General features: G+C 38.8%; 1 pseudogene; it reads right to left on the bottom strand.

The window, feature by feature from the left end:
• Positions 1-475: 475 nt before the first annotated feature.
• Positions 476-12,479, bottom strand: part of LOC137636404 (zinc finger protein 83 pseudogene) — a 187,453-nt pseudogene continuing 175,449 nt past the window's right edge.

Genomic DNA, 12,479 nt, shown 5'->3' with positions numbered 1-12,479 from the left:
TGTCTTAGGTTTTTCTTCATATGTCCTGCTGCCCCCACCACCACAGGTATTACTTCTATTTCTTTCAGTTCACAAGTATTTTTCAGATTGTTCTTCAGTTCTTGATATTTTGTTATTCTCTGCCTCTCAGCTCTGTTGAGGCCGAAATCACTGGGTACTGTCACATCTATAATCTTTGCTGTTTTTTCTTTATTTCAGATCAAAATATCAGGTCTTATAGCACCTCCTTCTATATATCTTCCTGTCAGGATTATTTCATCATAAAGGATGGTAGTGTATCTGTTGGTGGTAACTGGATCTGGTTCATGCTCCCATATCTTATCTTTTACTTCAATTTTGTATTCTTTACATATTTTCCAATGTATATATTTACAGATCTTACTGTGATGAGCTGTGTAGTGACCATCTGCGAATTAGAGTCTGGCAGGCTGAAACCAGATAACCAACACTCTCAACTGCTGCATGACAAAACCTACACCGGTCGTTTCCTGATATGCCCACCATTTTCTTGAAGCTGTTTGTTAGGAGTCCTTGGTCTTGTGTTCCTATCATCATCCTTTCTCCATCAAAACCCATTATGAATTTTATGATGCTTTGAGAGATGACTTTTCTGAGAAAATGCTTTGTCACAGACACTGCACTTGAATGAACCAGTGTGATTTTTATAATGTTTTGAGAGAGAACTTCTATCAGAAAATGCTTGGTCACAGACATTACACTTGAATGGTTTCTCCCCAGTGTGAGTTCTAAAATGTCTTGCAAGGTGACTTTTCGAATGAAATGCTTTGTCACAGACATTACACTTGAATGGTTTCTCCCCAGTGTGAGTTCTAAAATGTCTTGCAAGGACACTTTTCCAATGAAATTCTTTGTCACAGACATTACACTTGAATAGTTTCTCCCCAGTGTGAGTTCTAAAATGTCTTGCAAGGTGACTTTTCGAATGAAATGCTTTGTCACAGACATTACACTTGAATAGTTTCTCCCCATTGTGAATGCTAAAATGTGTTGCAAGAGAATATTTATCCTTAAATGCTTTGTCACAGACATCACATTTGAATGGTTTCTCCCCAGTGTGAATCTTAAAATGTCTTGCAAGAGTACTTTTCAAAGGAAATGCTTTGTCACAGACATTACACTTGAATGGTTTCTCCTCGGTGTGAATTTTAAAATGTCTTGCAAGGCGACTTTTCATACAAAATGCTTTAGCACAGACACTGCACTTGAATGGTTTCTCCCCGGTGTGAATTCTAAAATGGCTTGCAAGATTACTTTTTGTAAGAAATGCTTTAGCACAGACACTGCACTTAAATGGTTTCTCCCCAGTGTGAAATCTAGAATGTGTTGCAAGAATACTTTTCGAATGAAATGCTTTGTCACAGACACTGCACTTGAATGGTTTCCCCCCGGTGTGAATTCTAGAATGTGCTGCAAGATATTTTTTTCTATGAAATGCTTTACCACAGACACTGCAATTGAATGGTTTCCCCCCGGTGTGAATTTGAAAATGGCTTGCAAGATTACTTTTCGTAAAAAATGCTTTAGCACAGACACTGCACTTGAATGGTTTCTCCCCAGTGTGAAATCTAGAATGTGTTGCAAGAATACTTTTCGAATGAAATGCTTTGTCACAGACACTGCACTTGAATGGTTTCCCCCCGGTGTGAATTCTAGAATGTGCTGCAAGATATTTTTTTTTATGAAATGCTTTACCACAGACACTGCAATTGAATGACTTTATGCTATTGTGGGTTTCATAATGTACTTTAAGATCAATTTCCTTAGAAAATGGTTTGTCACTTTCTCTGCATCTGAACAGGTCTTCAGTGTGAATTAGCATTCGAGTGTTGGGGTTAACTACTCCACTAACTTGCTTTTTAGAATTTCCACCCACAAACGACTTCTCTGTCGTACCAACATCAATTTGAGTTTTGGAATCACTTTCCTGATAAAGAGGTTTTTCACAGCCTCTGTTTTCCATCTGCTCCTCTTTCTGTGAACATTCTTTCCCCCTTCCTCTTCCCTCTCCTTTGTCCTCTTTCCTACTGGATCCCAAATGTATGTCACTTTCCTCTTTTACACTTGTCTTTACACTCTTCTCCTCCTCTTTATTGACTTCCATTTTGCTGATTTGTGAATCCTCCTCACTCACTGATGCATCAGAGTCGAAACAGTATTTCATGTCACCTTCATTTGACTCAAATATTTCTGGCTCTGCTTTGAATTCTATTTCTGGCTCTTCTTTGAATTTTATTTCTGGCTTGGCTTTGAATTCTATTTCTGGCTCTGCTTCAAATTCTGGCTCTGCTTTGAATTCCATGTCTGGATCCATGAAAAGAGAGTCATCATCAAAGAGTCCACAACTGTTGACCAAATCATCATTTTCTATCTTGACTGCAGTGTGTGAAAAGGAATCTTCCATCTCGCTTTTTATTGGAAATTCTATTGATTCAGAGTTCTTAATCCTCTCCCTATCACTGGATGACATCCTCTTCAATATTATCATAAACAGCAGACAAATATAAAGTTAACCATAAATTTCCTATTCTTTTCATCAAAATCTTTTAACATGAACCAACACAGACCCTTCTTCCTTTTTCCCAGTCCTGTATCTCTTGTAGATATCTTCAGTAGTTTACATACTCTTCGTCACAATAGATGGATGACTATTTCATTAGCGATGAAAAATCTGAAATAATAGAGAACATCTATCATTAGAATAGGAAGAGATGAAAATGAAGTTTTCTGAAATAAAAGACAATTTTTTAAATTAAAATGATTTTTCTCAAGTAATTATATTTTTCGTAACCATAACAACCTGAATCCTAAATCTAATTAGATCGACTCACAGATTGGAGAGTTGAAAGTTCCCTTAGAACCAAAACTGGAAGCTTCTGTAACTTTACCGTAAGTGTTCCAGGCCTGATCTGTGGAGAAGCAAAGAGAGGCCACTATTGCCCCCTATGTGTTTATCATGGGAGAAAGTGATAGGCCCTGGGTCATACATGAATTGTACCGTCCCCTGTAAACAGAAACCGTACCACCTGGAGGGGACCTCAGTAAGAATGACATACCAAATGTAAGAATAATGGGTTGGTAGTGTTGCAAGGTAGCTGTTAGATACTAACACAAAGGAGAGGTGAATGTAAGCGATTTTATTCAACACAATAATGAGCTTATATGCAAACGGTTGAGGACAACAATGGCACAGAACATCCAACAATGTGAAAAATGCAATGGCAAGCTTAAACAGGTTTTCTATTTGTGGGAGAGAGTGAGAGGTAAATCAAACAATCGCATTAGACTATATGAATGAGTATGAAACATGTGCAGTACATGACTCCACCCTAAAAATTACATACATGTGAAATAGGGTGTCCTGCCCTAAAGAGGCAAACGAGGCTGGAGTCCGAAACTCTTCCCAACCGGTATCACCACATCAAGTGGTCGGTTGCCTGATGCACCCTCTCCAATGCCATCTATCAAAGGCATCATCTTCTCTACATATCATCCTTAACCTTATCTCGCCATCTAATCCTATCCTTTTCTCTCGATCTTCTATCCCTAAAGGTGCGATTAGATTGGAGAGTTTTTTCCGCGAGTTGCTCTCAGACAGCTGCTCTATGGAATGTAAACAGGCTGTAGAGTACTCTCCGAGATTTTCTCTCTACTCTCGCGAGTGTTTCTCTTCTCTCGCTCGTAGTACAGTCTAAACAGTCTAGACAGCACGCTTGTAGAGCTAGGTTGTTGCTCTCCACTCTATCCAGTGAATATTCAGATCTCTGAAAGTTTTTGTTACTCTCGCGAGAGAAAATGTGCCAAAAAGTGGAATAAAGACCAAACAATTGCATTAATTCAGCAATACGAGAAATTTCCTGAACTGTGGAATGTGACTTTGCCTGAGTACAGAAACAAAGAGCTGAAAATTCGTAAAATTAAAAGAATAGCTGAGAACTTGGGAGTTAGCAAAAAAGAAATTACAAGGAAATGGCACAATCTTCGGAGTCTAATGTGTGCTGAAGCTAGAAAATTAAAGAAGAAAAAAAGTGGGAGTAGAGCTGAAGAAATAATTAATGTGACAAAAAAAAAAAAAAAAAAAAAAAAAAAAAAAAAAAAAAAAAAAACAACAACACCCACAAACACACACACACACACTTCAATACCCGTTAATTTTAACGAGCACGTGCACTAGATTATTTGTGTTACTATTATTTGAAAAAATTTAAAAAAAAGGGGTTTTTCTCACGTGACTCACCCCCGTGACTGAATTTGTGGGTGATCGACCTGCAGTAGGTGTCTCGCCTACACGCTCTAGTAGTGTCCAGATGTGCATTACTGTAGCTGTACTCCTTCCCCGATTTCTGAGACGCGTTGGGGTCGAGCGCGACCGAGTTTACCCTTCTAAGGTAATTTGCATAATTATCAAAGTTATTACGTACTGTATTATGAAATTGTCGTAGAATGGTGCAACGTGTATAGGTTATCAGTTGTGGAAAGTCTTGGTGGATTGTTTGGGTACCATGTGCATGATTTTTTTTTTAGTTAAAATGTCGTTCATCACCACGAGGACCATTTTACCGCGAGTGCCCCTTTTTCATTTTTTTTCATTTTTTTGCCAAGTCATTTTTCCGTAAGATATTGCCAAATAGTGTCGTAAAACTTTTGCTTTTTTAGTGTTGGAAAGTGTGTCTAGATGATCTGGCTACCCATGCGTGACTTTGTTTTTGTCAGATACGACGTAGTTATTGGTATATTGGGTATTTAACTGCGGTTGCCAATTTCTGTTTTTTTTCAATATTTGTAAAAATTTACTAGGTAGTAAGGAATTGCCTTATATTATTGATTTTTTTTTCATGTTTATGTGTTAAAAAGTGTGCCTTGATGGTTGGGCTAACACGTGCATGTCTTTTTTTTTATCTGAGATGCCGTATATTAGAATGTTGGGCATTTTTCCGCGAGTGCCCCTTTTTATTTGTTTTGCATTTTTTTGCTTAGTCATGTTACCGTAAGGAATTGGCAAGTAGTGTCGCAAAACTTATATTTTTATAGTGTTGGAAAGTGTTTCTAGATGATCTGGCTACCCATGCTTATTTTTTTTTTTAGCCAGATATAGCGTATATATAGGTATGTGTTCGATTTTCCTGTGATTGCCATTTTTTCGTTTTTTCCCATTTCTTTCAAAATTACTACGTACTAAGGAACTATCACAGAGTAATGATTCATTTAGATGTTTATTTGTCGGAAAATGTGCCTTGATGGTTTGCCTAGCACGTGGCTGAAATTAATTTTTCTGAAATGCGTATAATAAAATGTTCGCCATTTTTCCGCGAGTGCCCCTTTTTATTTGTTTTTCATTTTTTTACTTAGTCATGTTACCGTAAGGAATTGGCAAGAAGTGTCGCAAAACTTATATTTTTATAGTGTTGGAAAGTGTTTCTAGATGATCTGGCTACCCATGCATATCTTTTTTTTTAGCCAGATATGGCGTATATATAGGTATGTGTTCGATTTTCCTGTGATTGCTATTTTTTCGTTTTTTCCCATTTCTTTCAAAATTACTACGTACTAAGGAACTATCACAGAGTAATGATTCATTTAGATGTTTATTTGTCGGAAAATGTGCCTTGATGGTTTGCCTAGCACATGGCTGAATTTTTTTTTTCTGAAATGCCGTATATTAGAATGTTAGCCATTTTTCCGCGAGTGCCCCTTTTTATTTGTTTTGCATTTTTTTGCTTAGTCATGTTACCGTAAGGAATTGGCAAGTAGTGTCGCAAAACTTATATTTTTATAGTGTTGGAAAGTGTTTCTAGATGATCTGGCTACCCATGCCTATCTTTTTTTTAGCCAGATATGGCGTATATATAGGTATGTGTTCGATTTTCCGGTGATTGCCATTTTTTCGTTTTTTTCCATTTCTTTCAAAATTACTACATACTAAGGAACTATCACAGAGTAATGATTCATTTAGATGTTTATTTGTCGGAAAATGTGCCTTGATGGTTTGCCTAGTACGTGGCTGAAATTTTTTTTTTACTGAAATGCCGTATATTAGAATGTTGGCCATTTTTCCGCGAGTGCCCCTTTTTATTTGTTTTGCATTTTTTTGCTTAGTCATGTTACCGTAAGGAATTGGCAAGTAGTGTCGCAAAACTTGTATTTTTATAGTGTTGGAAAGTGTTTCTAGATGATCTGGCTACCCATGCCTATCTTTATTTTTAGCCAGATATGGCGTATATATAGGTATGTGTTCGATTTTCCTGCGATTGCCACTTTTTCGTTTTTTCCCATTTCTTTCAAAATTACTACGTACTAAGGAACTATCACAGAGTAATGATTCCTCTAGATGTTTATTTGTCGGAAAATTTTGTTTACTTCTTTTTTGATTGAATATCATCAAATTTTTTTAGCTAAAATATTATATTGTTTTACATTTTTTTTTTCGATTTTATTTCCCTTCAAAAAAATTTTTTGGGTCAGAATTTCAATTTTATAGTCGTAAAATAATCGACAATTATCCAGCAACCCACCATACAATTTTTATGCATATCCAAGAATAATTAGATTAGTAAATAACACCTTGAAATTGACATACCCTTCCTACATTTCAAGTGGCAGATTAGGGAGTCTGAGTCAGTGTGGTTGGCGGCCTTTTTGTGGACATATCCGAAGCGTAAGTTGCCCTATCTATATATATTCTTGTTCCCTATAGAATTTGTGATATTTTGATATATTTTTACCTGCATAAATATCATATTATATATTAAATATATGTATTTTTTTACGAAATTTCTAAGTACTCAAAAAATTACCTTTAGATATGGCCCCTGATATAAATGTAATTTACAAAATAATGAAGATTTTTTTACATATTTCTATTTTAGGATAACATATGTTTATTGCCTAAAAAAATTAGCCACTTCCTATTTCATTTGGGTACCCAAAAAAATTCATGAAATTTGGACAAATTTTTTTGGCCAAAAAAAGTTACCCTTTTTTCCTCATTTCAGATCTTCACCTCCATGGGTCTGACTTCATCCAAAATACATCAAGATGTGTCCTTAACATTCAAGAATCAATTCCTAAAAGGATTTGTGTATATATGTATAAACTTTTTTTTTATGAATTTTTATGTAAGCTCTTTTTTTCTACTTAATTTTTAAAAATATTTATAATAAATAGTTTTTCTGCAGATGAGTAGTATTTATCTTTACAGTTGTTTTAAGCATTCATTGAAGTTTTTTTTGGCAAAAGAAAAAAGGAGGTTACTGCAAAAACTGATTTTTCAAGAATTTTTTTCGGCGTCGGGGTCGTGCGCGTCCGAGTATACCCTTAAAGGGGTGTCCGAGGAGCGTACCTATCCAGGGTTAAATACATTTAATCTAAATAAATGCTTAAAATTTAACATATTTAATTTAAATATTTGAATTTAACGGGCACGTGCACTAGATCATTTGTGTTATTATTATTAAAAAAGATTATTAAAAAATATTTAAGAAATATAAAAAAAAGTGGGAGTAGAGCTGAAGAAATAGTGTGAAAAAAATAATTAAAAAACAACCAAAAAAAAAAAAAAACACTACCCACAAACACACACACACACACACTTCAATACCCGTTATTTTTAACGAGCACGTGCACTAGATAATTTGTGTTACTATTATTTGAAAAAAAATTAAATGTTATTAAATATATTTAATCTAAATAAATGCTTAAAATTTACATATTCAATTTAAATATTTGAATTTAACTGGCACCTGCACTAGATCATTTGTGTTATTATTATTAAAAAAAATTATTAAAAATATTCCATTTAAATAAATTATTAAAATTTAAATAATTAGGTTTAACGGGCACGTGCACTAGTTACTATGTATTTATATGTTATGCTTTCTTATCCTAACCTACCCTCCCTCACTTACTGCTCACTCCAGCATATTTTGGTGTTTACACAGTGTTATATAAAAACTTTTTATTTCTTCAGGAACTGCCTAGCTCCGAATTGGAGGGAGTACAACAAAGGAAACTGGAATCTGGAAATGGGAATCAACCAGAGCAATCTGGAAGTATTAATTGGGAAACAGGAACCCCCAAACATACGAAGTTCTTATAGCTCGATGTATCTTCCTCAAACAATTTTCTTAATAATTTTGCATGTGCTCCATCTTCTCCCCTTCTGCTTATCCATTTTCGGACCCACATACTTCTTTTCCTTTTCTTTTTCACTTCGTTCATAATTATTAATGCAGCAGCAACATGGCACTTTTGAGACATGTTCTCTCAACCCTCGCTAGTTGTCGACTAGCACTGGCTCCAGTGTAAATAGATGCGCGAGAAATCTTACCCGACTCAGACACTTTCTCTCGCGACACTCACTCACAGCTCTCGGAGAGAAAAACTTGCTGGTAGTATAAACACGCTGTAGAGAAAGTCGCGCGAGAGTAGGCGTCTCTCGGGAGAGTTTAATCTCCAATCTAATCGCACCTTAACAGGGTCCTACAATGCCCTCCCCGACATCCATCCGTCACTTGTGCCCATACCCTCTCATTCGTGGCACTCCTATCATCTCTGTAATCTTTACAACCTCTGCCATTCTTCTTATTTCCTAATTTTCCAATCTTTCAAGAAGTGATATTCCCATAATCCACCTCAGAATTCTCATCTCTGTTTTCTCAAGCTTTGCTTCCTCTTTTCAAAGGCAGCCTTTCTGGCCTGAAGCATATCTACTGTATATATAAACAATGTCCAGTATGTACTACTGTATACAAATACATCGCTTTTTACATGAAAACATGATTCTGCTCAAATAAGACCAAAGCGTGGATATACATGCAAGGAGAGATGGTGCAAGACTGACGAGCAGGGTTGAAACTTCTTATGTTGGATACGCACTACATGAACTTCCGAGAAGGGCTAAAATCTTTTTTAAGATGTAACAAAGATAAAGCTGAAATTGTCTCAATAAATCAAGTTGAGAAGAAAGACTCTGGAAGGTACCCAATTTATCATATTACATACTATCAGCGGAAAAAACAATGTATTTCGTGATGTTTAAAATAGCGAAACTGTGCCAGATAGTAAAAACGCGCTAAATTCTCTAGAAATGCTCCTGATTTAGCATGAAATGCGCAGAAGTGGCATCTCTGGCGATGAGTCAGAGTGAGATTGGAGAGGAGAGGGAAGTGGGGCGAAGCTAACAAAGTGCAGACGAACAAGGGTTGTTTGAAATCGTCCTGCTGCGAGAGTATTTTTCATAATTATTTGATTTTTTATTTAACAGATTATACGGTTCTCTGTGTCGAACTCTACCAAAATCGCGAAGAATAAACACATGTAATGCAGAGGCTGACTGGTATACGATATCGTAGAGGGACAACCGAAGGTACTTTCGAGTGGAGAGAAAAAACAAGAACTTGAAAGTAAGCATCCTTCAGATCTACAGAAAGCCTGAAGTCTCTCTCTCTCTCTCCGATGGAAGACATCACAGACAGCACTGTTTCCATTCTGAACTTCATTTGGCCCACACCTGTTCAGAGAAGAGAGGTCGATGGCTACCGTATATTGTCTCGCGTAAGACGATCCATCAGTGGCTTCACTTGTTAGGCCACTTGACCTCCTTGGAGCGTCTAGTGACAAATGGCCATCTCCGTATCAGGTCTCTCCAGTGGCAGCTATAGACCTTTAGGTCTCAGCACTAAGGACATCTCAAACCTTCAGGCTCCGAAGGGTTTGAAGAGAAAGGGGGGTGGTGGGTATCACATGTCAAGCTCCTCATGGGAGTTGATCTTCTTTCTCCTCCCCCAGAATTGATATTCTTTACAGATACATCATTAACTAGCGGTGGGTGGTTATACCTTGCTAAAAGTCTTATGGCTAGTTTCAAGATTTGCTGAAAATATATTCCCTATAAAGAGCTTAAGGTTAATATACTTAGAAAAAATGACAAACTTATAACAAAGTTTGTATTTTTCCTAACATACAAACCCGAATTCTTTACTATAGGAGATATTCTAGCGCGAGCTGGAAAATACGGCAGAAAAACCTTAACAAGGTCGTTAACGACCGGACATGTAATTACCCACCTGACAGTGGTGGGGGACCGCCGGTCGGTAGCTGCTGTTTACCTTCCATCGGATTCTAGTTAGGACTATCCTAGGGGGGCGGTGATAGAGGGAAGATTTGTGTAAAGAATTCGGGTTTGTATGTTAAGAAAAATACAAACTCTGTTATAAGTTTGTCATTTGTTCCTACACTAAATACAAACCCTCATTCTTTACTATAGGAGACTTAGTCTTGAGGCCAGGGTGGCCAAGGAGTTCCCTATCTTTAGGGAAGATAGTCCTCAGACTAGACTTTTGAAGTAACAATCTTCCGTTATCTTCTTTCTTTGTAGATCCCCAGAACCTCAGTACGACTGAAGGTTTGCAACTTCATGGAAACAAATGTTTCAGGATGAAGTGGGTCAGGAACATTCGACTCGGACCCCTTCAAACTTAGGATTCCCCCGATCTTGCCAAGGGGAAACCTCGTGACCATGAGTATAACTTATACTCTGTGAGAGGAATCAGATGAGTATCATACCTTATTCTCATTGGCGAGTCCAGCTGAAAGTGGATACAGTCTAGGATCCCCAGATGTGGGGGAGAAGGAGACAAAGAAGATCGATGGATGTCCTTCTTAAAACCTAGTGTAACCCAGAATCCTCAACCAATGGTTAATGTCCCCTGAAAGGGCATAAGGTAGTAACAGCATCTGTTGACCTGTCACAATAGGCCCTATAAAAAGGGTGTCTAGAGACCTATGTGTCACGTTGCTCAAATAGTGAGCAGTGAATGTAGATTGGCGTTTCCAGACCCCAGCACTTAAGACTTGGGAGACTGAAAAAATTCTCTTAAATGCCAGAGAGGCACCCACTCCCCTAACTGATGGGCTCTGGGTTGTGCTGCCTCTGGGTCTCCGTGAAGCCCTCGTAATAACTTTCTTAAGTCAGAAAGAGATGGTGTTGCGAGAGATTCTTCTTTACCCTGTTGGTACAAGGAAGAGATGACGGAGACGTGGTCTGAAAAGTCTGGTGCGCCTCAGATATTCTTTGACGCCCAGACTGGGCATAGTAATGACTGGACTGCATCCTGTGTTACCTATTGAGAGTGGAAATTCTCGAAATCTCCCATCGGTAGATGAAGGATTATGAGTCTAGCCACCAAGCCTGGTACAAAGTTGCGAGACAACCCCCCCCCCCATCTCTTAGAATGGGTGACGTAAGACAGACCATGTAGCTCACTGATCCTTTTAGCGGAGAACAGAGGTACGAGGAAGACGGTCTTAAAATTCAGAGAGTAGTCTGAGGCCCTTAAGGGCACATACGGCAGACCCCTTCAGCGAACATAAGACACGTCTCAAGGAGATGGTCTAATCTCAAGGGGGGGGGGGGCAAGATCACTCCAACACCGAAACAACCAAGGTGATGTCTACTGAGGCGGAAAGGTCAACCCCTTCTTCGTCTACAGATGAGGCTCAAGGCTGCGCGATAGCCCTAAATCGCCGAGACTGAGAGAAGCTCTCCTCACTGAGGTACAAAAGAAGTCTGGGAACTACTGATCCTTCCTTTTGAGGAGCCAATTGCTTCGCATTGTCGCTGTTGTAGCGGTTAAGAAGTACATTGTCTTAGCCCCAGCAGTTAGGACTTCTTGTAGGGTCTGCCTAGAGTTTTGGTTTGACAAGTCCTCGTGGCTTGCAAGGTAGCCGACTGTATCAGACCACGTGTCAAGCCAGAAGGGACATTGAAGTCGCTTCCCTTGCCGAGGCTTCTGTGACTGAGAAGAGCTTGGAAGAGTTGATTGTCTCTTCGAGGATTAGTCTGGTGTGAGCCTCGCCGTGAGGGGATCTAAAATCAGAGGAGAAGGTTGACGTCTCTGAGCTCGGAGAACAGACCAGATTTAAAGGTCGCTCATGAAAGGCAGAGGAGAGGGACAGTGACATTGCACTAGCCGTTAGGACAATGTCCTAGAGACTGACCATATATGGTCAACGACCAAGCCTCCTCTCCATCCCAGCTAGGACCAGGGAAGGCTAGGCAGTGGCTGCTGAAGACTCAGCAGATAGATCTATAGGCTCCCCCCAACCTTAGCTTACAAAGATGGTAAGGTTGTAGGCACTGAAGGCACTAACGAGTCTGGGCAGGTCTCGAACCCCAGACTGTCAATACATAGCCTGTCTAAGGCTGGAGAGTCAAAGGGTCGAGGAGACAGATGCAAATCGCCGAGGCATGAGATATAACATGCCTCGGCTAGCGCGTTGGTAAGCACTGGCGTTGCGGGAAAAGGCAGCATGGCTGGCTTGTCAGAAGACCTTCTAACAGTAGAAAGTTAACTCCCAGGTTTTACCTGTCACGTAGGATGGTGTTGGGCGCGTATGTGCACATGCAGGAGAATGTTGGCGCGCGGGAGCGTATAGGAGAGCACTGGCGGGCAAGAGAGTGC

This window comes from Palaemon carinicauda, unplaced genomic scaffold, assembly GCF_036898095.1.
Source record: "Palaemon carinicauda isolate YSFRI2023 unplaced genomic scaffold, ASM3689809v2 scaffold29, whole genome shotgun sequence".
Classification (NCBI taxonomy): domain Eukaryota; kingdom Metazoa; phylum Arthropoda; class Malacostraca; order Decapoda; family Palaemonidae; genus Palaemon; species Palaemon carinicauda.
Note: the sequence above shows the minus strand (reverse complement) of the source record. Positions and strands in the feature narration are given on the sequence as shown.